Raw genomic sequence first — 7,914 nt, 5'->3', positions numbered from 1 at the left:
CATTGAAGCCTAAAGTGCCTCGTCATTGCCCTAGGCCAGGCCTTGCAGGCCCGAAGGAGGAGCTAAAGGGAGTGGCCGAGGGCGTGGCCAATGAACTGTCACCAATGGGAGCTAAAGGGAGTGGCCGAGGGTGACCAATGAGGGGCTGTCACGACACGTGACCCCAGGCGGCCAATGGAGGCCCGTGGAACATTCGAGTGGGGTTTCGGGGGGTTATAAAACCCCGCCCAGACTCCCCGCTCTCTCTCTCTTGCAGGCGCTCCGATCTCTGAGACCCTCTGGAGACTCTGACCCTGAGATACTCTGACTCCTTGACTCTGACTCTCGCGCTGGTCTCCTGCTATACTCTCCCTCGCTTGCTTGGCTCCCGCAGACTGAGCGCTCCTCGGGTTCCTGGTACGTGCACGTGATCGATCAACGTCCCTGCCGCGATCATCTCCGGCTGTGGTGTCCTGGGTTGGAGCGATTCTTGGGGGCTTCCGTCCAACGAGCCCATCCGGGCGAGCTGCACGAAGCAGCCGCACTTTGTGCTCATTACCCTGTTCCTTCCCTTCCACGAACGAATGAGGGCCCTTGTCTGGGAACCTAGGTAAGGCCGCTAAGATTCTTCGCTCTGTCCGTTTCTGTAAATACTGTGAATTGTGAATAAATTCTGTGTTTGGTTTCCAACCTGGCCGTCATCGTCCTTTCCATATTGATCAAGCATCGCCCCGAATTAAAACCGCTCGATCGGGTTCGATAGTGTTAATGGCACGAGTTACGCGATGCACAACCGCTCGGGAGTCGAGGATCAGCGTGACTCGTGCGGGGTTCAGTCCCCGTTCTCACAGCTGCGTGTGTCTGAAGGTATTCGGGTGGTGACCGTTAACCCTTCCACGCGTAGCTGCGGGCCCGGTGGCTGGAATTGCTCAGCAATCCATCCACCACGAGTGTAGTGTGGTTGGCGGACTCGGAGTTCGAGGGGGAGCAAGGCTTGAACCCCCTTTAGTACGTCAATGAACCCGGGATCCGCAACAGTATCATACCTCGTATCGTACTTCGTCCATTGTATCATACCTCGTATCGTACCTCGTATCGTACTTCATCCATTGTATTGTACCTCATATCGTTCCTCGTATCAAACTTCATCCATTGTATCATACCTCGTATCGTACTTCATCCATTGTATCGTACCTCGTATCATACCTCGTATCGTACATCCATTGTATCGTACCTCGTATCGTACCTCGTATCGTACTTCATCCATTGTATCATACCTCGTATCGTACCTCGTTTCCTCCTTCATCCATTGTATCATACATCGTCTCATACCTCGTTTCATACTTCATCCATTGTATCGTACCTCGTATCGTACTTCATCCATTGTATCATACCTCGTATCGTACCTCGTTTCATACTTCATCCATTGTATCATACCTCGTATCGTACCTCGTATCGTACCTCGTATCGTACTTCATCCATTGTATCGTACCTCGTATCATACTTCATCCATTGTATCGTACCTCGTATCGTACCTCGTTGAGATTGACGCAATGAATAAGTGGTGTGGGAATTTTTGTCTCACTGTCTATGTGCAAAATTAAAGATGATTTTAGATTTTGGAAAAGGTTACAATCATGAGCCTAGAACTTTAAATGGTAAAAAGGTGGAAATTGTTAACCAATTCAAATACCTGGGCACTATTATTAACAAGCTAACTTTCGATGAAAACACCAATGCTGTGTAGAAGAAATCAATGCAAAGATTGTATCTTTTCAGGAATTTGAGTTAAGTTGGTGTCTGACTAATTGATGACATAAGTTAACATATGACCAATTCCTTGCTGATCAGTGTTTTGTCATTTTATTTGATTCCTTGGTCTAGTTATCTAAATGTGAGGAACAAATCTAGACCCAGAAATGTTATTACATTGGTATTTAAAGTGGGTGGGCCTACAACTAGTATGGAGTCTCTATATTTGTGAGCATTGAAAAGGAAGTCGATGAATGTTGAAACTGATGAAAGTTTCTTCTTGAATGGACTTTTTGAAAAACTGTCATCAGGGAGACGCTTTAGTTCTACGCTTATTAAGAAGAACATTTTCTACTAGAGCAGCATTCGGTAGAGCGCATACCTCCGCCAGGCTGAACAGTTTACGTTTTATATCCCACTGATAGGGCGGATCTGCAACCGTACCTTTACCGGAATCAAATCGGCTTTTTCTTGTCACCTACCCAACTCATCCACCTTGTTTTGTCTTTTGGGTCTACGTTTTATTGATGGTATACTGTTGGCACGATGGAGCCATATACACCTGCACTCCATGCCCCCTTTCCTTTTTCAAATATTGTTTGCATTATTGGAAGAAAAAAAACAGGACAAATGGCATCTCGGGAAGGTATGAAACGGGATGAGGGACATTACGATATGATCCCGTAAAATATGGGACACCTGGTTAGCCTACTGATATGTGATTTCTCCCTGGCATGGATTCAGGTATGACGTGCGATATTGCTCGGACCCCATCACAGTCCAATTGTGACCTTTATTCGGCACATAACCCCATTCCTAATGATGGACGCATAATCCCTCCCTCCCCACCTGTGGCCACTTCCAGAGGGAAAGGGTGTTTGGTGGCTTACATTTAAATTTATCATTTTGTTTGGTTGATTTAATTTTTATATACCACATCTTACCTCAATAATGAACGGGGTGACAAAGAGCAAAAAGTCAACGTCCTTATCGTGTCCCATCGGGGCAACAGTTGAACTCATTGGAAGGGAATGAATGGAAAAATAAATAGGAAGGGGGGAAATAGTAACCTGCAAGTAATGTAGTTTAGTGTTCGTCTGGGTCAAGGGGGTATAAAAGATCAATGGGTAGAGATGGGGAGGATATTTTTAGAGTTATACCAGGTTGGGATTATCAGAGCAATCTTCACTTGGACCAGCAGACGACAGAGGATTCCCAGTCTGCGGCTGGCTATGGAGGCCAGTTTTGCTATGTGGTCGGCAAATAACTTTAGGCAAAAGTTAAGTGTAGCAAAAACAAGCTATATATATATATATATATACATATATATATTGTATACAAGATCGAGGATCGTGTAAGAGCTAACATTAAACACAAAAAATAACATATAATAAAGGGGGCGGGAGACAAGAGGGGGAAAGAGAGGGAAGCACAACAACAGTAGAGAGCAGGGACATCTGGAGATCTGTGAAGGGAGAGGGCTGGGGTGGGGGGGGGGGTGGAGGGGGAAGTACACAGTATAAAAATTGACACTAGGAATTTCAGGAATGAAGTCTGATTGAAAGAGGTGGATTTGGGGTGTATTAATGGGGGTATAAAAGATCAAGGTTTTGAGTGGGGGAAGATAAGAGATGGTGGTGAACAGCTGTTTTAAAGACTTGGAGGGAGGAGTGGGATTGAAGAGAGTGAGGGAGTTTGTTCCAGAGGTGGGAGAAAAGAGGAATGAAAGAGTGAAGGTGAGCAGCGAGTCTTGATTTGGGCAGTTTCACTAGAAGAGTGTTTCACTTCAATTTTTTTTTTTTTTTTTTTTTTTTTAAATTCCAACTTCTTTCCTGGAAGTCCTTGCAGTGTTCATATGTTTTATACCTCCTCCAAAGCCCTCCCCCTCCCACATTTCTCCTGTTGTCCCTGCTCTCAAATGTTGTGTTTGTGTCCTTCCCCCTCTCTCCCCATCTTGTCTGCCCCTCTCCTTATTTTTTGTGTTTTGTGTGTCGGTTTGACTTTTTGTGTGATTAATGTTAGCTCTTTCACGAGCCTCGATCTTGTATACAACAACAACAACAACAACAAAAAAAAAAAAAAAAAACGTTGCTGGCAGATCTTGTGCGTCCTGAAGGAATATTTGAGGGACAGAGCACAGACAAAGCTGGGGTAGCTAGGCCGGAGAGGAGTCGGTAGAAGACAGAAAGGCCACCAACCTTCCTGCGGTGAGAGAGTGAAAGACCCTCGAATCATCTTCATCGCGGAGGATACCAATGATTCTAAAAGCTTTGGTTTCTACGGCGTGAAGCTGAGATAGGTGTGAGGCAGAATCAACAGCCCAGAGGGGAGTGAGATAGTGAGATCCAAAAGCTTGAAAGACAGAACTTCTTGGAGAGCATTGTTCAGAAAGTAGATGGGAGGGTTTTCCAGTCGGTCTTTTCGGAGAAACATAGTAAGAGTGTGAGATTTGTCAGGATTGAAAGACATGTTCCACTTGTTTGACCAGTCTGTGATTTTGTCCAGGTCTGCAGAGAGTGAGGAGGCTGCAGACTGCCGATCTGAGGGATGAGGAATGGAGCGGCAGATAGTGGAGTCATCAGCAAAGAGATAGAGAGGATTTTCCAGAGAGTCGGAGAGATCATTGATGAAGAACAGAAATAGCACAGGGCCCAGAACACTACCTTGGGGAACTCCAGCCTGAACAGGAAGAGGAGATGAGAGAAACCCATTCAGGGCCACACGTTGACTCTGACCAGAGAGGAAGTCCGCAAGCCATGCATGGAGATTTCCATGGATACCATAGGAGGAGAGTTTGGTGAGCAGAGCTGGGTGCCAGACCGTATCGAAGGCACATGATATGTCAACTGAGACAGCTCTGATTTCCTGTTTGGCATTGAGGACCTCCATCCATTGTTGAGACAGCAGAAGCAACATGTCCAGAGTAGAATGACCTGGTCAGAATCCAAATTGATGATCAGAGATCAAGCCATTGGAGAAGAGGAAGGATTTGATATCCGAAACAATGATGGATATGACTTTGCTGAGAATTGGAAGCTTGCTGATTGGTCTGTAGTTGCAAGGATATGTTTTTGCACATTTTTGTGGAAAGCGGTAATATTTGCTGATTTCCAAGATGCTGGCAGATGACTGAGCAAAAAAGAGGGTGAAAAGAACAGAGAGAGGGTGAGATAGAGCAGCAGAGCAGGATTTTAGGACCCGTGGGCTGATGCCGTCTGGTCCAGTTGCAAAATCAGAGTCGAGGTTTGACAAAAACTTCACCTTGTCAGGAGAGAAGGACACAGAGTCCAGGAGCAGTTGGGTTCGACTGGGAAAGGTGGGAACAGAGAGAGATGGGTTTGGGATTCCGTGACCATGACCTTGCTGGATTCCATGACCTTGCTGATGATTGGGAGCAGGCTGATTGGAACAGAGTCCAGGAGAAGCTGGCTACGACTGTGTAAGGTGGGTACAGAGAGAGACGGGTTTGGTACACAAGGTTTTAAGTCAAACACAGAGTTTAGGCATTAATAAGATATTGTGCATGAACAAGTTTTACAATACACAACTTACCTTGTGATACTGCAACAAATGGAGAAGCTGGGTTAACAAGCCCTCAAATCATTGATGGTCAGACGAGCTTATTGGCACAGAGCACAGAGCAATGTGGGATACTCTTGACAGGGTGCCTAAGACGAAATGAAACAGTTTCTAAGAACCACTCTTTGACAGGACCACGTCATTGCAAGGTGTGCAAATTCCACCCCCGGGAATCGAGTGCACACCAGTGAGGGAAATTCAACAAGATTTAATTCCCATTCGAACCCCTGGAAATTCATTTCTCAGATTTATTTTTTCATCCTAAAGCTTGGGGTTGGCCTAGCGGTTAGGGTGCCGGCTGGGGATCCTAGGATCCTGGGTTTGTAATCCCGGTCGATCGCTGAATTAACGCCAAGGGGGTTGACTCAGCCTGTCATCCTTCCGAGGTCGGCAAATTGAGTACCAATTCACTGGTAATTCCCTGTGTGTCGCAAGAGGCGACTAACAGGGTTGGCGGCAGGAAGGGCATCCGGCCATAAAACATTGCTTCAAAAAGGGGACCACGGTGCCCAAAAAAGGCCAACCCCCGCGTGGTCTCTAAAAGGTGGTCTCTCTGGTCCCACAATGATTTTAGCCCAAGACATTGAGGATTAAAACGAATTAGTGTTGTTAATTTTTTTTGCAGCTATATTTTTGGTTTCTTTTCCAGGAAATGTGTGCACATGTTTTTCCACTCGGCAGGAATTTTAGTACCGCAGTACCATAATGCGGTTACTTGCTGCTCGCATGCGTGGTGAAATGTGATCAATGATCTGCTCTCATCCAGCTTGGTACTTTGATTAAGGACTTGATGTGCTGCTGAAAAATGACTTATTCTGATAGGAGAGCCATCTTGGCTGCCATGTGGAGTATCACTACTCCAATTACTATTACTGAAAAGGACATTGCACAAGATAAAGGAAAACGCTGCTTTACGTCACGGTGATAGGTTGGGCGCCAAATTGTGGTCTTCTGTAGACGTACAGCGTCTCAGCTGTCACGAAGAGGAAAGTGTGAGCCAGTGATGGGGGATTGGAGGTTGGGGGCAGTTTAAGTGTAATGCGAAAGAAAAGCTGAGGTTGAACATGAGAAGCCTCCTATTAAAATTCCCAATCCACATGGACTCATTGTGCAACAGTTCAGCTGTCTTGTTTCAGTGTATTCTGCACGTGCTGTTCCACTAATCCCACTAAAACAAGAGGTTCCTTATTGTATCATCAAGATAACCAAGTGGTCCTGATACATTGGGGAAACGCAGACAACCTCAACCTTACTTGAGGCAACACTACCTATCATAACTACCAATAATGGAATCCTAGTATGTTTGAACTTCCAATAATTTTCACTTTTGCAAATTATCTTTTCGTTGTTGGAATTTTGTTTTTTGTTTTAATTAAAATCTGATCTTTTACTGTTACTATGTAATAACTATAATTAGTTTGTGCAAAATAAATTACAACAAAATATAAACAGGACTCAGACAAACATTCTTATGTCAAAATCTACCATACACACCACAATGTCAGTTTATGTGTTTGTACAGATGTCTGTCCCCCTTCATAAGCGCAGCTTTTAAAGGCAAATCTTTTAACACAAATATGTGTTCACTATGGTCTATTTTTGAGGATAAAACAAACTCGAAAAATGTTTTCAATAAAAGAGTAATTATGTCTCTTCCATTGGAAATGTAGACGGTGCCTTGCAAACCGAGCCTCAAGGGCGGTGTACAGAAACGTTTTTTAAATTTTTTTAAATAACATCAAACACAAGACACAGGGAGGTGAAAATATTTCCTTTTGTTGAACTGTATTCTTTACAGTGCGTTGGTGTTGCCGAGGCATTTTCTTGGCAAGGGTGATACTGGGTGGTTTGCCGTTGCCTTCCCAGCATAATTTGGCAGTACACTTTCCTTTAAATGCTGAGCATCAAGCATCAGTGGTCTTTCTGTCTTCTACCGACTCCTCTCCGGCCTTGCTCCCCCAGCTCTGTCTGTGCTCTGTCCCCCAAATATTCCTACAGGTCCCACAAGATCTGCCAGCAACCCTCTTATGGTTAAACTGCCAAAATCAAGACTCTCTATTCACCTTCACTCCTTCATTCCTCTTTTCTCCCGCCTCCCAAACAAACTCCCTCACTCTATTCAATCCCATTCCTCCCTCCAGGTCTTTAAAACAGCTGTTCTCCACCATCTCTTATCTTCCCCCATCCAAAACCTTGATCTTTTCTACCCCCGTTAATTCACCCCAGATCCACTTTTTTGAAATTCCAACTTCTTTCCTGGAAGTCCTTGCAGTGTCCATATGGTTTATACCTCTCCCACCTCCCCCCAAGCCCTCTCCCTCCCACAGTTCTCTCGATGTCCCTGCTCTCAAATGTTGTGTTTGTGTCCTTCCCCCTCTCGCCCCATCTTGTCTACCGCTCACCTTATTTTGTGTTTTATGCGTCGGTTTGACTTTTTGTGTGATTAATGTTAGCTCTTTCACGAGCCTCGATCTTGTATACAAAAAAACCCCAAAAAAACAACAACAAAAAACCCGTCTGGCTAAAGCACCTAGATGCTCTCCACAATCACTACGCTGAGCATGCAATTAACTCATCCAAGAAGAAAAGATAATGGACGAGTGT

The sequence above is a fragment of the Myxine glutinosa genome, chromosome 2, assembly GCF_964187855.1.
Source record: "Myxine glutinosa chromosome 2, kmMyxGlut1.1, whole genome shotgun sequence".
Taxonomy (NCBI): domain Eukaryota; kingdom Metazoa; phylum Chordata; class Myxini; order Myxiniformes; family Myxinidae; genus Myxine; species Myxine glutinosa.
This window is presented reverse-complemented; position numbering follows the sequence as displayed.